The 24,826-nt window shown below is 45.1% G+C and overlaps 1 pseudogene; it reads right to left on the reverse strand.

Annotated features, from left to right (window-relative positions):
• Nucleotides 1-264: 264 nt before the first annotated feature.
• LOC103608732 lies at nucleotides 265-18,472 on the reverse strand (annotated as a pseudogene).
• Nucleotides 18,473-24,826: the final 6,354 nt, after the last annotated feature.

Below are 24,826 nucleotides of genomic sequence, written 5' to 3' on the forward strand. Positions count from 1 at the left end.
CAAAATTCTAAAGAAAGAAACTTATTCCATGGTGCCCACCTTGGTGACAAATAGCTATCATATAGCTATGACCCAGGGAGGCCCTCATATCACACCAGCGTGGCTGTGTTGAAGGAACAGTGCTTAGAGAAGGAGGGTGCTGTCCTGGGCGGATAACCCAAAACTCCATAACAGCTGTGTTACAGCACTTATAGCACTTAAGGAGCTTATTAGAACTATGTATAGTCAACCTACAAAAAACCTAGCAAGGCCACTTGGGCAGGGCTAGAGGTGTTTGCAGTAAAGAGGGCAGTGCAGAACCTGTCCAGTCCTTTGGCCAATATTTTTAGTGCTTGAAGCAACTTCCAGGAGCAGCTGGAGATGCAGGGTGGCCATCTGCAAAAACTTGGTCTGGCATTGGGAGTAGATAAACAGGAAACACACCGGGAAGCCACTGAGCAGGAACAGGAAGAAGTACAGGAACTCCATCTGGGGATGGTTGATGATGGGCGCCAGCACCAGGTAGAGAGATGCCAGGAGCATGATGGCAGGGACGAAGGTGGGAACCTGCAGTGGGCACAGAGTGGACATTGGGCCCCTGGATGATGAATAGGGGGCATGGGAGGTGGTGTATAGTCCCTGGGCTCTGTCTCTCCTGCCTGCCTGCCTTTTGCTTCCACCAGCCACTCGCTCCTCTCTTCCAGTCCTTGCCATAGAACCTCACCTGAGCCAGGGGAGCCCCCTGCTGGGCTACAGGGGTTCTTCAGGGAGAAGAGCCTGGGACCCAGCACTGTCCTCTCTATGTGAGTCCAAGTACCAACATGCATCCCCTCTGCATTTGTCCCCTGTTGTTCTCCCTCAGGGTCCTCCAGAGGACAAATGAGTCCCCAGCAAGCCAAGTTAATGCTTCGTGACTCGGTTGTCCCTCACCCCCAGGAAGTGAAAATTCTCTACCAAATATAGTGATAGTGGCAACTCCTTACCTTCTTCCTCTAGGCTCTTAGTGAGGCTGTGGCCCAAAGACCTGCCTCATGCAGGAACCTAGGGTTGAAAAAGCCCAAGTCTTTCCTAAAGTCTACCTTATAATGTTAGGGAAGATGATTCTTCTTTATCCACAAGTCCAGGAGATAGCTAGTGGTGTTTCTGTAGGTGAGCCAGCCTAGGAAGCTGAAAGGAACACGTGAGCTGCCATTACCAGGCTCTGCCATCGGTGGGCTCAACTGGGGCAGAGGTGTCAGCTCACCATGGGCCATTCAGCCACCATAGCTCCCCTTACCCATGCAGACTAAGGAGAAAGGAAGTCAAGGCTGGGGACTGGAGAGAAGGATGCACTGCAGGTTCAACATAAGCCATTCCTGCCACCTTTGTCTTCAGGTACAAAGTGACACACACACAAACCAAATCACCTACATCCTCCAGGTCAGGCCTTCTCTGACCCGCTTTGGCTGGATAAGGAGGAAATTTGCAAAGGGAAGGAAGAGCGTGTTTCTTAAAAGAGAGAGCCTGGTGGAATCTCAGGGGAGCCTGTGATCTCTTCGGGGGCCAGCACACTCATAGCAGAGCCCCCCAACACATGACCACCTATCATTTCCCTTAGAGTTGGTGACATGATGGAGGGGGCTGCTGAGCACCCAGACAGACCCTTACCTCTACCCTCCTCAGTGTTTGTAGTTGAGTGGCTGATGTGGGTTTGATGAAAACTCCATCTAACCCTGGAGGCAGGGTCCAGACCAGGCCATCTCTTTAGGAGGTCAAGACTGAATGATGTTGGGTCCTAGTTGGGATGGACCATCCTAGAATTCTCACTTTGTGCCAGGACATTCTTTGTCACATTCCCCAGTCTCAGCCTGAAGACCCCTTATGTTCACTATGTATTTGATTGTATTCTCACCATACAATGATTTTATTCTTTCTCATGGGAAAAAGTAAAAAGTTCTTAAGAACAATAAGTAGCAGACATAGTTTTTTCTTTTAACTTTTTCCCATGAGAAAGAAAAAAATCATTGTATGGTAAGAATACAATCAAATACATAGTGAATGTAGGGGGTCTTCAGGCCAAGACTAGATCACAATTCCTTGAAGTTGATACGACAAGCGAACAGATATGAGGTCATTGGGAGGGAGGGGGAGAGGAAAGAGGAAGGGAGGTTTCGGTAATAGGCCACAATAATAAACCACACCGTATATTGACAAAATAAAATAAAATTTAAAAAAATAAATAAAAAATAAAAATTGAAAAATTAAAAAAATTTTTTTTTAAAAAGTTGCATTGTGGGCCGGCCCGGTGGTGCACTGGATAGTGCGCCGCTTGGGAAGCACAGCAGCGCTCCCGTCCGAGGGTTCGGATCCCACGTACAGACCGGTTCCCGCTCACTGGCTGAGCGAGGCACGGGAGCAATGCCGAGGCTTGCGATCCCGTCGCCGGTCCCCGGTCCGGTACGGGGGCAACACTGAGGGTTGCGAACCGTTGCCGGACACGGAAAAAAGAAAAAAAAAAAAAAAAAAAAGTTGCATTGAGCACTTTATGTCCCGTCCCAGATTAACTAGGCTTACGACAGCAGAGGAAGGAAACACGTGATGCTTGAAAACTCACCCTGAAGGGCTGGCTAGTTAGCTCAGTTGGTTAGAGCACAGCCTTATAACCTCAAGGTCACAGGTTCAGATCCCCATAAAAGCTGCAAAAAAAAGAAAAGAAACTCATTCTCAGAGCTCCCTCTCTGCACCCAGACACCGTGCTTACCTGCTGCTGTAGAGATCTGCCCATTGACCCCACTTCAAATGAGGTTATAAAATTACTACTGGATAGCAAAGCGCTCATCATTTCTGCCCCGGGGAAAGAAATAAAGTGGCTCAGAACATCTCCCCATTTTGATGGAACCACTGGTTGTACCTGCACAGGTGTGGTTGTGGGTCTGCCCTGAGATCAATAGAGATTATGTTGGGTCAGAGCCCAGAACACAGACCCAGGACAAATCACACACCACTGTCAAGGGCTACAGGTAGTGTGAGTAATTCCTGAACATCCTTTAACATTACCTTAGGAACAGAATCAAGGCACAAGAACAAAGAAAAAATGACAAAGACAACACAAGGCTTTAATGTGTCTGTCTCTTGGTGAAACATCCGACTTATTGAATTTTTGGAAACAGGGCAAGAGAGGAGAGAGCCACATTTAACATTGGAAATGTGACTAGAAGACAACTGAAATGTGTCTGAGCTCCCACAAGTGTGCATGCATGTGTTTGCATATACGTGCACGTGTGTGAGGGTGAACACATGGGGCTCCAGAAGAGTACACGTGCATGTTTGCATATATGTGCATGTGTGTGTGTACACATGGGAGCTTCAGAAGTGCGAGTGTGCATGTTTATATATGTGTATACATGTGTGAATATGTACACGTGGGGCTCCAAAAGTGTCGTGAACATGTTAATATATGTGTGTACATGTGTGTGCATGTAGATACACGGGGCTCTGGAAGTGTCATGCACATGTTTATATATGTTTGCACACACATGTGTGTGTACACATAGGGTATCCAGATGCCCAACCTGGGAGGACAGTCTCCCTTGCCTCGAGGAATTCACAATGGTGCTGAAGTTTCCTGGGGTGACCAGGACCAAAGCCACGGCCGAGGTGAACACCAGGGCTGGAGCTGGTGTGAGGCAGCGCATGTGAACCATGGACAGAAGTTGGGGCTGGGAAGTACAGCAGGGGTCAGGCAGGCCCCAGGGCAGCACAGCTGGCATCTCTGCCCCTGCCAAACTCACTCTGGACCCCAGTGTGCCCAACCTAACAGTCACCAGTCTTCTAGGTGTAGGTCTCTGTGGTTCACCTGAGGTAACTAGGCTCAGGGAAGAGAGGACAAGGTAGGTATTGATGGACCATGGATATCAGGTTGTTGCAGTAGACTGTGTCATTGTTCATCAGATATTCAGTCTCCCCCTTCTCACCTCTGTGGGAGGAATGTCATCCCCCATCCACTGATGTAGGGCCCAGCAATGTCACTTGCTCTGGCCAGTAAAATGTGAGCAGGAGTGACAGAGCAGAGGATCTAAATAAGCTTGCGTGGTTTGGCTTGATATCTTGAACTCCTGCCACCTGCTACAGGCAAAAACATGCCCCAGAAGCCACTATCACATCAGCCAGGGTCCCTGACATAAGAACGGACTCAGTCTGGTACACGAAGATCAAACAGAGCCACAGCCCAAAGCAGAGCCGCAGGGAACCCAGTGAGCAATGACAAAATGTTTGTTGTTGAGGCCACTGAGAAATGGGGACTGTCTGTTATTCAGCATTAATACAGCAAAAGCCAATACAGGGACAGAGAGTTGCCAAGGAAGAAGGCCCAGAGGGTACACAATCCATGGCAGCACTACTCCTGTCTCCTCCCCGCAGCCCCCACACCATTGGTGTGTACAAATATCCTTATCATCCACACTCTTCACACAGTGTGACCCAGGACCGTGCTCTCCCAAAACACTGGAAGTAAAAGGATTGGAATTAAAGCCGAGAGGTATGGGATGCTTGAGTCCCATTCTCAGAAGAAAAGAGGGTGATGTCGTCTAGAGGAAGTCCAGGCTTGAGCTAAACGCTAAGCTTCAGGCAAGACAAACTTAGCTGGCAGCTTTCCAGCACCTTCCTGCAGCCCCACCCCCTTGCCCAGCCCAGGCCCCATCTCTCACCAAGTGGCCCTCTCTGGCAGCCACATAGCCCACATGGCTTCCCACTGGCAGAACCGAATGTTGACAGTGTGACAGCCAAGGGAACCCGCCAGGCCCAGGACCTCAGAACGTGATTGCTAGGACAACAGAAGAATCAAGGGAAGGAGCTCCAGCAGCAACCTAGAAGACCGCCGTAAGGCCCCACTTGGAAATGGAGCAAGCAAGACATGCAAAGGCGAGTTTAAATACATAGGAAGTGCTATCTCTCTCCATCCTGGAACATCTGCCTGGTGTCCAAGAGCCACACCATGTGACCCACTCACCCCCAGGTCACAGCCATAGCCTCAGAGGTAAGGATCTCACTGGGTGACAGCACCAGCAGGTAACTGATGTTGACCAGAATGTACAGGGCAGTGACCGGGGGATGGAGATCATCAGCGCCCACACCAGGTTCTGCTGCAGAGGCTGGGAGAAGAGGACACATGTTAGCCAGTGAGGTCTTTCCAGGCCCCTAGAACAAGATCAACAGCACTGTGCCAGGTCCTGGGGGATGAGTCAGGCCACGTGCCCCTCCTCTGTGAGCTCCCGGTCCCCACGGCATGGAGGCACATTCAGGCAGATGGGCTGGGAGGCCATGAGCAGCACTAACCAGAGTCAGAGGAGGTACAGAAGGGTTGACAGGGGTGAAAGGAGAGACGAATGATCATCAAAGCTTCCAGAATGAGGAGGACCTTAAGTTGGGCTCTCCCAGAATGGAAGAGATTCAGGAGGGTGAGAAGGAGAGGAATTCCTAGCAGGGGCAACCGTAAGAGCCGAGGCACAGAGAAGACAGGAAAGTCAAAGATCTTGTTAGTCTGCTATTCATTGGTCAAACCAGCTGGAATACTCCAGGACCTACCACCCCAACCCTGCCTAGTTTCTGGGTCCCCAAAACATAGGCCCAGACTCAAGACCACTACACCCAGGAGTTCCACTTTGACAGTCAGTTTCCTTAACTGGAAATTGGGAATCATCTGGAATCTGTAAAATGGGAATCCTCACTGCTCTGCTTCTCTGCAAGAGTGAGTGTCAGCTGGGAAGAAGGGTGAGGAAGGATCTGGACACAGGGGCTGCAGCCACGTGGACTGGTCTGCACTGCTGTAGCCTCAGCAGCACCCACGGTCACCCAACAGATGAATTGAGCAGGCATTCAATACATACTGAGGAATGAATGAAAACTGCATTAAACCAGAGTGTAGACAGCTCCCTTTCACTCTGCACCCCCATCCCTGGGTGTCATTCCGAAGCCAGGAGCAAATGGAGGGAAGTGGCCTCCCTCTGCACCCACAGAACTTTACCCGAGATCCTCCAGTCTCATGCCAGCCCTGGATAGACAAATTTAGACCCAAAGCAGGAGTCTGGGGCACCACCTGGTCTCCTGGAGGGCTTTATCTATGTCTTCTGGCTCACCTTGGGAAGACCAGGTAAGCCCTGGTGAGCCCGGAGCCCTCTCTCAGCTGATGTCTAGGTACACTGCCAAACCATGTACCAGAACACAGCATTGCCGATACTGAAATTTAAAATGTAACATAACAAAACAGAGAAGAGGCAATTCCTTACCAAGATACAGGATGATATCTTGCAGAGCTTGGCACAGAGCAGTCCCTGTGGAGGCCATACCCTGGCCTCCTCCCCCACCACTAGATTGGACCCTCCCTTCACTTAAGCATCTGCATCTGATTAAGTATATCACCTCCTCTTCAGCATTATATAAAAAGCAATTTCCAGACCTTTCTGCCAGGGCTGAGATCCACCCACAGAAAACTTTGGAAGTAAGTATGGGTGGGAGGGCATGGTGCTTTGAGGATGGAGTCTTCATCTCAGGACCCAATTCAGGTCCCTGTGATCAGCCTCAGGGATGAGGCTGTCCTCACACCCTCAGGTTTCCTTGTCACACAAACACGCCTTTTCCTTTCTGGATTCCAAAGATGCTGCTTCTACAAACTGCATCAGTCCCCCTGGGTTTTTTTTTTTTTTTTTTTTTTGCAGTTGGCTGGTAGGGGGATCAAACCCTGGACCTTGGTGTTAGCAGCACTACGCTCTAACCAACTGAGCTAACTGGCAAGCCCCGTATCAGCCCTTTAAGGCTCTCAGTCTTCTCTCCCAGAAGACTTGTTTGACTGCTCTGCCTTTCCGGTCACCCCACCTAGCAGGCCATGTGACAATCTGGTGAAAGTGAAGCAAATAGGACAGCAATGGAGTCTTGTATAAGGTGGGTCCTCTCAGGTTTCTTCAAGCTCTCAAATCTGGGAATCTGAGAGCAAAAGAAATTGCCCCAACCATAGCATAAGCTAATTCCTCATCACCCCAATGCTGGAAATATGGCTGTGCCTGGGCCCAGGTGAGGCCACCTGTAGCAAAGGTGGGCCAGTAGAGCAGAGTACTGGGCTCTGCCTCCTGCAGACCCCATTGTGGAATGTCCTCAGCCAGGTGGCCACACATAATGCACGTCCCAGTCCCACACACAGTCAGAGGGAAAGGGCCTGGGATGCTTCTAAACTTGACCTCATCTTGGGCAGCCCACCCACCAGCTAAGGAGCTGTAACCATTGTGGATCCCTGAGTAGAGCCACAGACAGGTTTCTGGCCAAGACACCACAAAAACAGTACAGATTTTTTACTTTGCTCTCAGGCAACTTAATTCTTCGCTTGAATCTCAGGGAGTCTGAATATAAGGCTGGCCCTAGTTTGGCACAGGTTTGCCAGTTTCTTGAAAAAAAAAAAGTATAAAATAAACAAAGATACATCTTGTTAAATCAAACTAAATTTGGCCTGAGAAAGCCTCTGAAGTTGCATACTTGAGTTCTTATGTATGAACCAGAACTTAACTTAGTACATAAACAAACTGAAAACCTAACTTCTGTGATAATAGCTGAGTCTTATCCAGTCACAGCAGCCATACTTCAACCAATCACAGATAACCAACTGTTCAAACCATGTTCAAATAAGACAAATGCTGAGCTTTAACCAATCCAGCTGTTTCTGTACCTCACTTCCATTTTCTGTGTGTCACTTTCTTTTTCCTGTCCATAAATGTTATCTGACCATACAGCAGCCCTGGGGTGTCTCTGAATCTGTTCTGGTTCTGAGGCTGCCAGATTCACAGATAATTTTTTTTCTCAATTAAATTATGTTAAATTTAATTCATCTAAAGAAAAACTTTAGGTTGCCTTGTTAGCTCAGTTGGTTAGAGTGCAGTGTTGTAACACCAAGATCAAGGGTTCAGATCCCCATGCTGGCCAGCCACAAGTTTAAAAAAAAAAAATTAAGAAAGAAAGAAATACTTTAGATGAATTAAACTTAACATAGTTCAATTGACACAGATTCAGTGTCAGAAGTGGGGATCCAAAGCAAAGCTCCAGTAACCCCAGAAACACCAGGTGACCAGCAAGGTACCCACAGAGCCAAGTATGCTCACTGCTCTCATTTCTTTCTTTTTTTTTTTTTTTTCAAAAGATGACCAGTAAGGGGATCTTAACCCTTGACTTGGTGTTGTCAGCACCACGCTCAGCCAGTGAGCGAACCGGCCATCCCTATATGGGATCCGAACCCGTGGCCTTGGTGTTATCAGCACCACACTCTCCCGAGTGAGCCACGGGCCAGCCCCTCACTGCTCTCATTTCTAACTGGAGGTCATAGATGAGTTTTCTCTTGGATCCTGAGCTCGACTAATTAGTGTTTTGAGTTCTCTGAGTTTATTTGAGCAATATTTGGACTGGACTAGGTCCAGGATTGGATTGGATTTGATAACTAACTGGATTGGATTCACTTAGAGGCTTTGGGCCATGGTTAGGTATCTTTTCAACAATGGGTTTGTCTTGATCCAAGGAGTCTGAGACTCCACCTTCTGGGACTCTGGATAATTTTATGTATAAAACATATGGGCCCAAAACATGTGCATTTTCAGAAAAATGAGTTAACCTTACTGGAGACAATTTAGAATTAAGATGGCCATATGGTGAAGTTTTTTTTTTTTTTTTTCCTTTTTTGTCTTTTTTCGTGACCGGCAACGGATCGCAACCCTCAGTGTCGCGCCCGTACTGGACCGGGACCGGCTACAGGATTGCAACCCTCGGTGTTGCTCCCGCACCTCGCTCAGCCAGTGAGCGGCCGGTCTGTATGTGGGATCCGAACCCTCAGCGGGAGCGCCGCCGCACTCCCAAACGGCGCACTGTAGCAGTGTGCCACCGGGCCGGCCCCCCATATGGTGAAGTTTTAATTTGTATAAAATTGTTTATTTGCCAGGCATATTAGAAAAAAGGGGACCAAAAACCCTGAAAAACAATGGGATGTATTCTTTAACTGATATGCTGAGGCATTTAAAGGACTAAGTGAATCAAAAATTACCTTCTTAAAAGATTCTTTGCAAAAAGCAGATCAAAATCTTGAGAAACAGATTAAGGACATGAGAAAGAGGACTGTACCCTGGCTGAACTAACCCTGACTGTTCTTTCTCTTTATCCGTCTCTACCTAAGTACTCTGAGTCCACTAACCTCTTTGCTAAATTACCCTTTCGCCCTGAAAATGATGAAAAAAAAGGTAAGCTAGACAGATGCCTTACAAAGTGAGCTTCTCTGATCAGCCAGTCCTTCCTGCCATAACCACCTTTACACCCTAGTCTAAAACTGAGCTTGAAGCCATTATAAAGGACTTCCCTAACCCAAGAGGAAATACTCAAAAATTGACTGAGGAATTCAGAATACTTATAGAAGCTTACAATCCAGGATTCCCTGACCTTTACCAATTTATTCACATGATATTAGAGCCTGGGGAAACTCAAAAATGGATGGCAGCAGTGGGATGGGACAAACTTGAAGAGAATATTAAACACCATTCCAAAACCTCCTCAGGCAGGCTGGCCAGTTAGCTCCGTTGGTTAGAGCATGGTGCTGATAACACCAAGGTCCAGGGTTTGATCCCTGTGGCCAGACACACACAAAAAATAAATCAAGGAGAATTTCTTTTTTTTTTTTCCTTTTTGTCTTTTTTCGTGACCGGCAATGGATCGCAACCCTCAGTGTCGCGCCCGTACTGGACCGGGACCAGCAACGGGATCGCTACCCTCGGTGCTGCACCCGCACCTCGCTCAGCCAGTGAGCGGCCGGTCTGTATGTTGGATCCGAACCCTCGGCGGGAGCGCTGCCGCACTCTCAAGTGGCACACTGTAGCAGTGCACCACCGGGCCGGCCCAATCAAGGAGAATTTCTTACAGGGAAATGGCACTACCTGTTCTATTTATAAATGGACTTCATCCTGAACTTAGAAGTTTAGTTTAAAAACATAAACCAAGATGGGAAGTTACAGATATGACTGAATTGGTGGCCTTAGTTGAACATTTTTAGAGGATTCTAGAGCAGGAAAAAACCCAAAAGGCTAACAAGTTTATGTATCTCCAATTACAATCATTACAGGGGTCAATGCCAAAGGGATCTTCTTGTTTCTATTTTAAATCACAACCAACAGGTCTAGAAAAAGGAATTTTTTACCCTGAGGTGTCTGCCTTCCTTGCAAACAACAAGAACACTGAAAAAGAGATTGTCCACTTTTATATTGACCTCCAATAAGCCTCCTCCCTCTAGGCTGGACTGTTTCTCCACTAGAGAGAGCCCAGGAGATTTTTACTTTAATGATGATAATCAATATTGAGGAGGCTGTAAGGTATTCTCTGATAAATTGTTCCCCATAATGCCCTTAAATAAACATGAAGAAAAAAAGAGTTAAAATAAATGGGAAATCTTGCACAATCCTGGTGGATACCAGAGGCATCTTACCTACCATAGACCTCACTTTCATAAGCCAACAAACCCCTCAAAGTAAAAAGTTCATTTCTGGGTTTTGAATCAAGTACAAGATGTTTCCATATCTGAACCCATCCAATTGACTTTGGGGTTGTTTTCAGAAAAACATACCTTTTTATGATGTGATGCTACTCCAGTAAACTTGCTAGGGTGAGACACTCTCAAAGGCAAAACAGCATATAAAATTCTCCTCAGAGGGAGAAATAATCTTAGAGTTTCCTGACTCCCCTGAACCAGAGCTTTTATGCTTTCTGCTGGAAGAAATTGATAAGATCAAAACTCAGGCCCATAATATACATGATCTTTCTAAAATACCTGAATGTTTATGGGCCTCTTCTTCAACTGATATAGGAAGAATTAAAAGTGTGGGGCTTATAAAAGTCCAGATAGATCATTCTAAATCTTTGCCTAAATTGCCCGAGTTTCTACTAAAACCCAAGGCAATCCAAGGGCTCTCACCAACTGTAACACTCCAATCAATTCAAAAGACCAAAGTTAGAAGACCAAGGGGAGAAGGTAGGAGACTTATACAAGATTTATAGGCAATTAATAAAATTTTGACACCAAACTTTCTTGTAGTCCCAAATCCTGATACTTTGTTACCTAATGTACATGCTGAATCAAAGGGGTTCATGTTAATGGACATCTGCTTAGCCTTCTTTAGCTTTCCAGTTCATAAAAAGAGTCAATACTTTTTTGCTTTTACTCGGCAAAGTCAGCAATACACCAGGACTGTAATGCCACAAGGGTTTACTGAAGCCTTCATATTTTCATAGTTTCCCAGGCATTGCATCAGGACTTAACAACCCTACAATTTGCTTAAAATTTTACTCTTATTCAGTATGTAGATGCCCTGTTGTTATACTCTCTCACTGAAGAGGGCTCTGAAATGGACTCAATTTACCTTTTATAGCAACTAGCACATAAAAGCACAAGGCTTCAATGGAAATTCAGTTTTCAAGAGCAAAATCCCACTATTTGGGACATGACTTAATTGCTGAAAGGATTTCCTTCTCACCTAAGAGAATAAAAACTATTTGAAGTTTTCCTCATCCTGAAACCAAAAGACAATTAAGAGGTTTTCTTGGACTTGCAGGGTATTGTGGCTCCTAGGTCCCGAATTTTTTGTTAATGGCCTCACCATTTTTTTGTTGTTGTTGTATGAACTCACCAGGAATGCAGTACCGGAGCCTTTACCTTAAGAAAACAGTAATGAAGAGGCTTTTAACCAAATGAAACTGGTCTTACAACAGTTCCGGCTTTAGGACTTTCAAATTACATTAAACTTGTTACTTTGTTCATTCATGAATGTGGCAATACAGCATTAGGAATTCTTACTCAAAAACATAGGTTTATTGCATATTATAGCCTGCAATTAAACCCATTAGCTAACGTATATCCTAATTGTTTAAAAGCAGTAGCCACAGCAGCCAAGTTAATAGAAGCTTCATCTGAGCTGGTTTTAGGAAATGAACTTAATTTGCAAGTGTCACATGCTATGGAAAATCTATTTTTAAAAAAAGTCTATCAACGAAATTCAGCACTTTTCAGCAGGGAGACTAACATCTCATGAAATTCTTCTCCTGTATCCTTCTAATCATCATCTAAAATCCTGCAACCTACTTAATGCTGCTACTCTATTACCTCTGCCTGGTGGTGAAGACCGCAACTGTGTGATTGTAGTGTTAGAAATAATGGCCCCTTGCGTTGATTTACGAGATACTCCATTGGATAATCCTGAGTTAATACTTTTTATTGATGGGTCCTGCCTGACATTTTCTTTCTGAAATTTTGGCATAGGCTTATAACTGATGTTTGGTTTTTCAAACCCATAATCCTGGGAAAACAACCAAAACTTGAGGTAGTGTATTTCCATTACCTGATGGGCCATTTGAACATTTACAGATAGACTTCATTCCATTATCAATGGGGTATCAGTATGTTCTTGTAATAGTCTGCATGTTTTCTGGTTGTCTAGAGGCTTTCCCACATAGGAAAGCTGATGCTGTGACAGTAGCTAAGAAATTATTAGAAAATGTGTTTTCTTTATGGAGCATCCCTGGAGAAATCTCCAGAGATAGGGGAACTCATTTTACCAGGCAAGTTATAAAGCAGTTAAATTAGGTGTCACAGACACAATGGCACTACCATTGTCCCTATCACCCTCAGTCTTCTGGAAAGGTTGAAAGAACAAATGGCTTCTTAAAACTGAAACTGGCAAAGTTAACCAAGTCAATTGGATTGTCGTGGCCAAAGCTACTACCATTGGCATTAATGGCAATCAGATCCACTACCACTGAAAAACATAAGTTCACCCCTCATGAAATAGTCACTGAAAGATCTCATGCATCTCCCACTTTCTTAAAAACTCTGATATGACTAAATAGTACAAGGCTTTAAAGCATTATGCCAAAGTGTATTTTTACCAGGTAAAGGAAGTCTTTTATGATCGACCAACTAAGGACAATCAGCCCCTTCACAGTCTAAAACCTGGAGATTGGGTCTTCTGGAAAGAACATCAGAGGAAGACTGTCCTTGAACCACATTGGAAGGAACCATACCAAGTTCTTCCCACCACCCACACTGCAGTGAAGCTTCAGGGCCTCGAAACCTGGGTCCACATCTCACAACACAAAAGACTCTTGGAACTGTCCATCTCTTGGAGACATTAAGGTAAAGATGACCAGAGAAATTTCTCCCCAGGAGCAGATGACATCCAAGACGTGGTTGGAATGAGCAGGACTAAAGCCATGTTGGGACTTAAGACTGCATGGGCTATAGGCAAGTTTTAAAAACAGGTTTTTTTCTTGGCATGCATTTCTCTGAGTTCCTTCTTTTTTCATGGTTATTTGGCATTTTGAAACTTGGTTATGGGGCGAGATGACATTATTTACATGAATATAAAGTTGTTTTCCAGTCAGCCTGAAGCTTCAGACTTGCACTTACTACCAAGACCCTAAGACAACAGGAAAGATGAGAATAGAATCCAGATGAGGCCTTGGCAAGACCTTGTACCTGACTCATAGACATGGACCCCTCACAACTGCTTTTCACTTCCCATGTTCCATTCCCTCATCCTCCTCTTTAAAAACCCCTCAGTAAACCTGAGTCTTTCAGATGGCTTTAGTCAGTTCATTCTCCTTCAGGTTTACTGGAGAGATGAGTTAGCCTAACATCTCTAATAAAAGCTGACTTCCATCTTCAACAACATTTGACTTTTGAATGGTTTGCTTTTGTCTGGGGGCAGGCAGCTGGACCTGTGAGTTTGATATCAAATTTTGGGGAGCCTCAGCCAAGACCTGAATGTGCCCTGCAACAGCATGCACAGATTTCCCAAGATCATGGATCAAGACTTCTCTGCCGTCATGAAAGCCTTATGCTTTTCTTCTTTTTCCTCAATTTCTGCTGTCCAATCCTTTCCTTTTCCCTACAGGCAAATCCATGAAACCATAATCAGTGGATGGCTTTAGCTCAAGCTTATGCTGTAGCACAAAACCATAGCAATCATTGAGTTTATGGGCTGATGCCAAAAAATCAGGAAACAACTCCAGTGAAGCCAATGCCTCTCTGTGTTCCCAATGAGAGTCACCCTGAAACTCCAAAGGAAGAGTGGAAAGCTATCCTTTGTATTCTAAACATGACCGCTACGTGCTTTCCTGAACTCAAGAGAAACAACATTCTAACCTCTCTAATTAATAACCTGATCATTACCAAATATAGAAAACTTACTCAAGTGATACCTGCAAAAGGCATATTGTGCTTCCAGGCATCACATATTCAAGACCTGGGAGTTATCTATGTGGGTACAAGTAATTTCTTGTATAGTGTCACCAGATTGGTATAGGGTCTTTTTTTACTAAATGTGGTTATATATGCTTAAAGCATGCTGTAAAGGGGCCTCACAAAAGTAAATGTTCAGGAGCTATGAAGTTTTATGAGTGAACAAATATAACTGATCCCTGCTCAAACACAACTGGGTGGTCCTCTTTCCAACCCCCAAGGGCCTCTATTGGGTCTGCAGAGAATCTGCTTATTCTGTTCTGACTTCTCACTACTGCTTTTCAAATAACTTCCCCTGAAGGTTCCCATAATAACTCTTATGATCAGAGGCCAAAACAGCCAATACCTGAAATTAGCACCAATGTTGAAATAGACAAAAATAAGTTAGTTTCCACTCAGGAAAGATTCCAGTGGGATTTCTGGGGGATCCCTTTTGGCAGTAGTGGGGCACTTATTGTGTGGAATTTAAAGCTAATCTGTAAATTGGGGGAAATCTTGGATTTGGTAGCCAATCAGACCTCCCAGGGGTTCAGACTGGTAGAAGCCACTCTCCAAAAGGTGGATGAGAACATACACATTCTACAAATATTTAATGGAGCGTCGTGCAGGTTTAGATCTCCTTTTGGCTCAAGTTGGGGGCTTATGTTTGGTACTGAACAAAACTGAATGATGTACCTTTCTCTCCCCTGATGCTGTTACTACAAAAACCTTAATAAAAAAAGGTGGCTGATACTGCTGTTTCCTTAGACACTGCCATCAAATAGTTTTTTCAAAATCTCTCAAGAGAAAGGAACACGTGATGTGTCTACGGAAGCAACTAACAGTTGGTTTGCAGGCATCCTAAATGGTGGAGGGCAAGCCTGGGTTTTCCAAGGTCTTCTAATCTTTACATTTCTTCTAGTACATAGGTCTTCCAATTATTATGACTTGTGTTACCAGGCTAATGATAAAAATGGACACCTCTTCAAATTAGGTCATTTTGCAGCAAACTATGGTCCTTAATTGCCATCATACCCTGAACAAGGCCTATGACCAAATAGGCTCAAAAACTGTTGAAATGCCTATATTGCCTGAACTTTGACTTCTTTCAACTGGTTCAATTCATTTAAGGACTCTTGTTAAGAAGAACACTTTTGTCTTTTGACCAAAAAATGCACTGTACCCTCTCAAGTCTTAAATGTTTTGTATGCAGTCATCCATTGACTGTTGAATGGTCTCACTTCAACTAGATCAGCAAGAACATAAAAAATTACTCGACTAGGGTGACTTCATGATTTGTGAATTCTATACTGAGACCAAATAATTCATTTAAGTTGATGACAAGGAGTGACATTAATGTCCAAAGTTTTTGTCAATCTCTCAAAGTTGAGAAGCTGAGTAAAAGGGGGAAATTGTTAAATCAGACTAATTTTGGCCTGAGAAAGCCTTGTACTTGCATATTTGAGTTCTTAGTATGAATTGCAACCTAACTTAGTACATAAGCAAACTGAAAACCTAACTAGGAATATACTTCCATAACAAAAGGAGAACCTCGCTCAGTCACAGCAGCCATATTTCAACCAATTACATGTGACCAGCTGCTCAAACTGTGTTCAAATAAGGCAAGTGCCGAGCTGTGACCAATCCAGCTGTTTCTTTTTCTCACTTCTGTTTTCTGTACATCAATTTCCTTTTCCTGTCCATAAGTGTTATCCAACCATGCTGCAGCCCCAGAGTCTCTAAATTTGTCCTGGTTTTAGGGGCTTCCCAATTGACAAATAGTTTCCTTTTGTCTGTTGCTTACTATTGTTTTAAACTGTTAAATTTAATTTTTCCTAAGTTTTTCTTTTAACGATCTAACATGTGCTTTAGAGGGCAAAGTTGGAGCCAGAATCTCAAATGCCCAGCATTTGAGAAGTGGCTTTGTTTGGGTAGCTGGCTGGTATGAAGATCCGAACCCTTGACCTTGGTATTATAACACCATGCTCTAAACAACTGAGCAAACTGGCCAGCCTGAGGAGTGGCTTCGTTTTTGCTTTGAAACCCACTCTTGTCAAAAATGCTCTATATACTGCAGGGATCAGCAAACTACAGCCATGGACCACATCCAGCCCACTGCCTGTTTTATTTGAATACAGCCAAGCTCATTTGTTTACCTGTGGCTATTTTCATGCTACAAAAACAAAGCTGAGTAGTTGCAACAGAGACCTAAAATATTAACTCTCTGACCTTTTACAGAAAAGGTTTGCTGATCCCTGCTATAACCATGGCAGCTTCTCTTCCTCATTTTTAGGCCCACTGCTCTTTACCTGGACCAGCTCTGAGCCCAGGGCCTGGATTCATGACAGAGAGCTTTAGCCTCAGAGCCTCTGCTCTGTAACCCCCGCCCAGAGCCAACCTGAGCTCACACTAACCGAGTTACAACTGTGTAGCTGTTATGGTACTCAGAGTCCTACCTGTCTTCCATAAGTAATGATACCATTGATGTCCCAAAGCCCTGTGTGGTAGGTAGAGCAGCTACTATGATCCCTTTTTATTGGCAAAGAACTGAGGCACAAGCAATTATAAGCAAAAATAAAAACTAGGTTCCAGGACTCCTGGCTCCCTCCCCATCTCTCTTTGCACTTGGACTTCAGTCTCCAAGCTGCTCTTTTCTACTCCCAACTTCTCCCAAACACCCCTCCAGAGAGAACCTTTGCCAAGACTCTGAGAGCTGTCATGGCCCTTAAGCCAGCCCAGAAGACACTGAGGAAAAGACTCACAGTTTTCATTCTGAGAGAATTTAAAACTCCTGCAGCAGAAAAAGAAAACAACAACAACAAAATGGAACAAATAACATCCCAGACAGATATATTTATAGCCAAGTGTTAATACCCATAGTAACCAAAGGTCCAAATGTTCCAAGTCCCAAGCTACCTCGCAGACCCATCCCCCACCAGGACAATAACTAGTCAGCTCCAGGTCCACAGGTGGTAAGCCATGCAGGACTGACTCGTTCCCCTGTCCCAAACTATGCTACTTGTAGTGGCCCCCAGGCTTTGGCAATTATGAAGTAAGCATCTACTACACTGTTCTGGAGAGAATGAATAGTCCAGGAGGTATTAAGCTGAGTTACCAAGCATGGCCTCTTACTAGCAATATGACCTCAAAATTATTTCCCCTTTCTAAACCTCACTTTCCTACGTGAAAAATCGGGTGATAATGCCTACCTCGCAGAGCAGAAAAATGAGATCAGGGGTGCGATACTATAAAGGTCTCTGCTTACTTGAGAAGTTATTATTTATAAAATTACATAAACTAATCAAGGTGGACAGTGGGCTGGCATTCAAGTCCCATCAGTGCAGGAACGGAACTCATGTTTCCAGCTGGATTGCTTGTGGTCTTAGTCACCCCAAATTTGGATAATTGGAGCTCCAGTCATTGGAGCTGCTGATGTTCAGAGATTTCACTCCCAGAAGTGGCATCATGGTCTCACATTTGGATTCCTGAGCTCCTCCATCACGTAGTTGAGGCTATTCCACCCATCAAAGACCATAGACCCTGGTAGAAGGCCATGCTGATGCTCCTGCCTACTGTATCGTGTTGTGGAAGGTGAACAGAAGGGTTTCTGTGTGGCCACAGCCCTGGCCCAGCACCAGGACTCCACCCCCCATAATGACCAGCAAGGAGAACACTTTGGCAGCCATGCACATGTTCATCAGCATGGTGGCTAGCTGCGAGTTCCAGCAATTGACCAGCATCAGCAGCAGCATGCAGGGGGCAGCCACACTCTTGACCACAGCCTGGGGCAGTGAGGAGCAGTTAGGGTAAAAGGGAGCCATTGCATACTCAGCAAAGCTCAGAGAGACAGCAGTGATGGTGGCTGGTCTACTCACCAGCACAAGTGTGCAGATGACCAGGAAGGTTGGCAAGGAGCCAAAGGTTTGCAAAATGTAGGCATACTTCCCCCCGGGATTCAGGAACTAGTGTGCCCAGCTCAGCATAGCACAGGCCACCCAGCATGGCCAGGATACCACAGACTGCCCAGACCACAACACTGGCCCTGGGGCTGCCCATGTGGACCAAGACCCCCTGTGGTGATATGACGATGCCAGAGCCAATCATACTGCCAGCAATCAGAGACATGCCACTCCACAGACCAATCTCCCCCTTCAGTCTCAGCCCCAGGGCCCTACTGCCCTGATCTTGCCCTGCTACCTCCTCACAACCATCTCTTTCCTTACTTCTCTCCATCTCAGGACTTCAACAGACACTGCTTCTATCTGAGCGTAGGCAGGTGCTGTGATACCTATCTGTCTTGTGAACTTCTTGCAGGAGTTAATGATTACAGCACCTGAGGAATCTGAGCCAGTGGCCAAAGAGCCAGGACATGGGGTTCACAGGCACTGAGCTTTCACTGATCTAGCCAGCACTTGTCCAACTCAGACCTCAATACAGGCAGTTTGCAGATGCTGTTTGACAATGTAGCCCAGGAAAGGTCATGGAAAGAGAGTCATAATAAAAATTCCTGGTGCCCAATTTCACAGCAATATGTGGGAAATAACAGTTAAATGAGTGCTCTGTATCAACAGTATGATTGCACATTGGGAGCCTAAGAAATCCTTGCAACCAGTCTATTCAGCCAAGCTGTCAGGAAATAAGGATTCCAGTGCAGACAGCCTATAATTAAAACTGCATGAACCCTACCTTAAAGAAGAACCAGGGTGATCAAAGAAGGGGATCCAGATAATCCAGGACAGAGTTTGTTTCCCCAGCAAGAAGGAAGGAAGTGGTTTAGAGCCAGGTTCTGGAATGAGACTGAGTTCAAATCCCAGCTCTAGTACCACATAGTTGTGTGACCTTGGACAAGATATCTGAACCTCACCTTACCTACCTGTCAATTAATAACACCCACTGCATAGGGTTGTGTGAGATATTACATAAGATAGGCCATTCAAAGTAACTAGAACAGAATGAGGGTACTTCAAAAAGTTCATGGAAAGGAGGACTTCTGGTCAAGATGGCAGAATAGACGGTCCCCAGCATCACTCTCTTTCACAAATAAATCAAGTTACAACTATAAAAAAGCAATGACAGCCAAGCTGGGGCCACTAGAGCTCAGAGGAAAAGGAGGAGAAACCTACAGAGTGCATAAAGGCAAGAGAAGCCACAATGAGAAAGAAAAAACCACTCCAACTTTTTCAAGCCCCAGCCACTTACAGGCTGGAGCTGCTGAGCACACAGAGCAGTAGCCAGCAAAAGCTGCAGCTGTGCCTTTCGGATGGAGTGGCTTGGGAGTGGCAAGGGAAAAGAGGGCCTTGGTGGCCCCCAGAACAGCAAGACCACTAATAGGGTTCCCATGGACCCACACAGGAATGAGGAGCCACAACAACTGAAAAAAAGGAGCCATGCAGAGGCTGGTGAGTCATCACAAGGGACCGGCACATGGCCCATCCGATGGGAAGTGTTTGAAGCATGGGTGGTGGGGGAGATGGGCCCACTGGGGGAAAACTGGGGCACAGCAAGGACAGCTGATCTCCCCCCAATCAGTGTAGGACCACTCAGAGGAGACTGGTCAGGAATATAGAATTGCATGGGGTGCAGTTTAATAAAAAGATTTAGGCCCAGACCTGAGTTTCTATACAACCCAGGTGCACTGGATCTCATGAGAGCCAGAAGTACCTATAAAGTCAACTATTATAACCTGAGCTGCACAAAAAGCCTTCCCTAGGGAATCAGCAGCAAAGCAGCAATTTAGCTCAACCACACAGCTCAAGTACTGGTCCCCACAGGAAGTTCCCCCATTTTAGAAGTAAGCAAAGTGTAACAAATTAGTTCCAGCACAGAGTATGAGTGGTGGGAACAGCAAATAATCCAACACAGAACTGAAAGAAAAAACAAAGTACCCACAACCAGAGACAAAGTTTGATGTTAACTAGTAAAGAACTCATTTCACCAACGAACACCTATAACACCTAGAAAGACCAGAAGTGCCCTGGGCTACCAAGCCAGAAAGGGAGGAGTGCCAGGGACCTCAGTCATGCCCCTGACACCTGCAACCAGTCCTGAGGGTGAGGGCCAAGGGCCTTGGCCACAACCCCTCCCCCCCTGACATGTGCAGCTACCCCAGTGAGTACCATGGAACCACCACAGGAAGTGCCCTGGGCTCTTCCAAGCCAGGCCAGTGGGGGGCCAAGGGCCTCAGCCACACCCCCCTGACATGTATAACCAGCCCAGTGATGACCACCAAGCCTTAGCAAGAAGGGCCTCAGTTTCCTGAGCTGGGGTGGTGGGAGGCGAGGGCTTTTGCCACACTCCACTAACATCTGCACCCACCCCGGCAATGACCAAGCCACCCCTGGAAGCCCCCTGGTCTCCCCTATGGGAATGAGGGGGATGCCACAGGCCTCAATCCCACCCTCCTCCTTCCTCCTTCTTCCATCCCATTTCCTTCCCCTTTCTCCTCTCCCCCTCCCTCCCAACTGCTCCACAACATCACAGAATGTAAAAAAAAAAATTAATAAAAAAATATTTGTTTTTGTTAAAAAGTTCCCAGAAAGATAGAATTAAAAGATAATACAAATCTTTCCATGAACTTTTTGAAGTAACCTCATATATAATACATAGTAAGCTTTCCTTAAATGTCAGCCATTACTATCTGGCTAAGAGTTTTATAAGTTAAGCTAGTGTAGAGGGGTTGAAATTAATACCAGGAGGAGACAGGACTACAGAAATATATATATATATATATATATACAATTAATATTAAATTATTTTTAACACTTAATTTCATTGATCTATAAATAATGCTTATTTCAGGTTATAGTGTGTAACTTTTTTGTTGATGTAGAACCCATGAAGTTTCTTGTTTTAAAAATTTGGGGTTATAGAACCTTTACTAGGATTGTTATCAAAAGGTTGGTAGCACTCACTGTCATTTGGGGTAAAGATGTGGATGTTGGAGTGACCAGGACTGAAACCATGTTAGAACCTAAAACCACCTGGGCTGTTGGGGGGTCGGGGGAGGGTTTTAAAAAGGAAGTTTCTTGGGCCGGCCCGGTGGCGCACTGGAGAGTGCACCACTTGGGAGCGTGGTGGCGCTCCCGCCGAGGGTTCAGATCCCATGTGGAGACTGGTTCCCACTCGCTGGCTGGGTGTGGTGCGGGCGCAACACCGAGGGTTGCAATCCCGTTGCCGGTCCCCGTTGCGGGCGCGACACCGAGGGTTGCGATCCCGTTACCGGTCAGTAAAAAAGATAAAAAGGAAAAAAAAAAGGAAGTTTCTTTTCCTCTCCACTTTTTCTTCCCATCCCCTGGCTTTCTTATCTTGCTTGCTAAATAAGAAAACAAGGCTGAGAAGTCAATTAGTACTTTGCAAAGCTAACAGTTCTTTCTTTGAGACTTGTAGAGTTTTGAGAAATGATCAAGGCCAAATGACTGGAAGCTGATCTTGGGCACCAGCCAAGTACACTGGAGTAAATCAAAATCTTGCAGGGTCCTGAGATAACAGCGAAGATGAGAACAGAAACCAGATGAGGCCTTGGCGAGACCTTGTACCTGACTCACAGACACAGACATAGCTCACATCTCCTTCTCTCCTGCTTTTCACCTCCCACATTCCATTCCCTCAACCCCTCCTTTAAAAACCCCTCAGTAAATCTAAATATTTGCGATGGGATAGCCTACCATCTCCTTCAGCTGAATACATCTGCTTTTCTAACACCAACCATTTGACTTCTAAGTCTTTTTTTCTTTCCTTCTAAAGGGGGTGGGTAGCTGGACCTGAGTTCAGTAGTAACATGGACACCCAAAGTGGGCAGAAAAGTACATGCAGTCACCAGCCAGCCATTCAGGCTACTTGGATATCATGTACATGGACAATCGATGAAGCTCTTGACATATGCAAGGGTCCCAGCCTCAAGGGATTTCCTGATTTGGGGGAAACTGGAGACTCAGGTTCTGTGAGCTTTCAATTTGCAACTCCTGCCACCTTCCTGAATCTGACAGAGTATGGCTTTCAGCTCCAAGGTCACCTGCCTGTGAGAAGGGGACCCTCTGAAGCAGAGCCAAGCCCAGATGACATTCCTGTGCTGCCAACACAGATGACAGGGGTAGCTGGTGTGACCAAGTCTAAGGCTCAGCAGAACAGATACAGCACAAAGAAATTCTGCATTCGAGAACTGTGTTTTACATCACTGTGTTTTCAGTAGTTTAACTTTTCCATCTCTAAAATGGGCTGATGACTCTCCCACAAAAGTGTTCGTGAGAATAAAATTTAAATTCTTAGGTCCATCAAAGGACAAAATTACAAGAAATTTAGCTTAAAGATCTCAATTGACTTTACTGCAATTCTAGAATCAGGTAACATGTTATTCCACAAAATAGAATAAGTATTCCCATGAGCCAAGCAGGGGAGTTTGTTTTTATAGACAGAAAGAGGCTGAAGAAAGCAGAAGCAAAGAACAAAAAGAGATCGGTCATTTCAAAGTTCCTTTTCTTGTAAGGTGGGACAGGAAGCCAGAACAACAGAAAAATAACTGACTAGTTAACGTCAGGTTACTTTAGGCTACTTCTTTTGTGTCAGGATTAAAGCAGACAAAACTTCATTATCATGTCAACTGAAGATTGAAACTGGCCTGTTTGGAAAATTGGCTCGCTCTCTCTCTTGATTTCTTTGAAGGGCAGATAACTTAGTTTGGGTTTGGTGACATGGAACTGTAGCATGGGTGACTCCATTTTGACTTTTAGTCTGGTCTGTTGGGGCCTGATGCAGGAGCTTAGTCCAAAACGATGGCCTCCTATAATTTGTATTTAACATCATCCTATTGTTACTGAACCCAGTGGGGTCCATTCATGCTCCACAGAAAACCAATCGCTGAATCACATATAAAGAAACATGTATAAAGAAATTTCCATATGTTTAAGAAGTTGACACATCCTGTCTTTCCAGGATTTCTCTAGCTACCTTTGCTTATCTACACAATGTGTTTCTTGGTGCTAATAAACTTGAGTCTGTCAGGCAGTAAATTCTGATGAAGGGTCAGCTTCTTGGGCTAAAAGAGAACAAGTCAATTAAGTTCTTTAAAACATGGAGTCGCTGTGGTTCTTTTTATTCTCCTTTCCTGGCCTCTTCTTCATCACTGGTTAGGGGTGGTGTGAGGTATAGGGGATTGTGACTGGTTAAAGGGTTTGAAGGAGTTCTGCAGTGATTTGCACCAGCACAGGCTGTCTGCATGTTCAGGAGACAGCAGTGTTAACAGGATCTGAAGGTGGAGCCCTCGGCTGCTGAAGTCAACGGTCAGACATACGTGCGGATTTAGTAGGGATGTCTGCAGGCTCAGCCAGCCTATGGAAATTTACTGAGAGAACAAGCAGTTTAAACAGGGAATAAACTTTAACTGAAAAGCCACAGGTACACTATGGAGATGAATGCGAATACATTAACATCAAAAACTCACATTTCCTGCTCCTATCCACTTTGATCATGCATGATCTCTAGATCCCTGCAGTATTTCAGGGAATTCTCAGGAAATGTCTCACCTGTGCTTAGAACCAGCCTGCCAGCCTCAGTCTTTGCCTGGCATCTGCTTCGTTCTTCCTCCTGCCCCAGTTCTCCGTGTCTGCACCTAATACCAACGGTAGCGGCTTTTCCTGAAAACATCAGATGGTAAATATTTTAGACTTTGTAGGGCATATGGTCCCTGACACAGTTACCCAACTCTGCCATTGTAGTGAGAAAGCAGACACAGACAATATGTCTACAAATGAGTGTGGCTGTGTTCCAAAAAAACTTTATTTCTGAACAATGCAATCTTAATTTCACATAATTTTTATGTCACAAAATATTATTTTTCTTTTGCTTTTTTTCCAACAGTTTAAAAATGTAAAAACCATTTTTAGGTCACCGGCCACTAAAAAAAACAGGCAGTGGGCCATATTTGTCACACATACTGTAGTTTGCCAACCCATACCCGTGACACTCCAGTGTGGGCTCTTCATCCCTGTGAAAATGCCTGTGTTTGAGCAAAGGGTGCTGCCTCCAATGAGACCAAAATTTCCTCAAGGTGCCAGGAGATGCTGGAATCCATGCAGATATGGAGGAAGTCCCCTTTCCCCAACTTTGTGACTTTGTCACCTTAACTTGGAAGCTTCACTTGCCCATATGCCCAGAGATAATCAAAGTGTGACCATATAATAAGATCACATTTTCTTGATGCCCAAAATTGCCTGAGTCCCCTCTTACAACCCCACCTAGGAGTGGATCTAGGTTTATGGAACTTGAAGCATATAAAATTGGGGGGGCCCTCTTTTAATATAAGATCGGCTGCAATGGGGACATCAGCAAAAATGGTGGAATAAGAATCTCCCAAAGTCTTCCCCTTCCTAAAAGCAAGGAAAAAAACTGTCTGTCAGAATCGACTTTTTCAAAATTCTGGAAACTAATCAAAAGCTTGCAGTAATCAGAGGAGTGTCTAAGCTAGAAAAAATAGCTGAATCCTGGTAAGAACAGGGAGCTTTGTGTTTACTCTAATTTCATCCCCAACTCCCCATCTCAGCAGTAGCCTTGAAAACAACAGCCCACATTTCTGGTATCAGAACCTGTATTGGA

Source organism: Galeopterus variegatus, unplaced genomic scaffold (assembly GCF_000696425.1).
Source record: "Galeopterus variegatus unplaced genomic scaffold, G_variegatus-3.0.2 Scaffold8754, whole genome shotgun sequence".
In the NCBI taxonomy this organism is placed as follows: domain Eukaryota; kingdom Metazoa; phylum Chordata; class Mammalia; order Dermoptera; family Cynocephalidae; genus Galeopterus; species Galeopterus variegatus.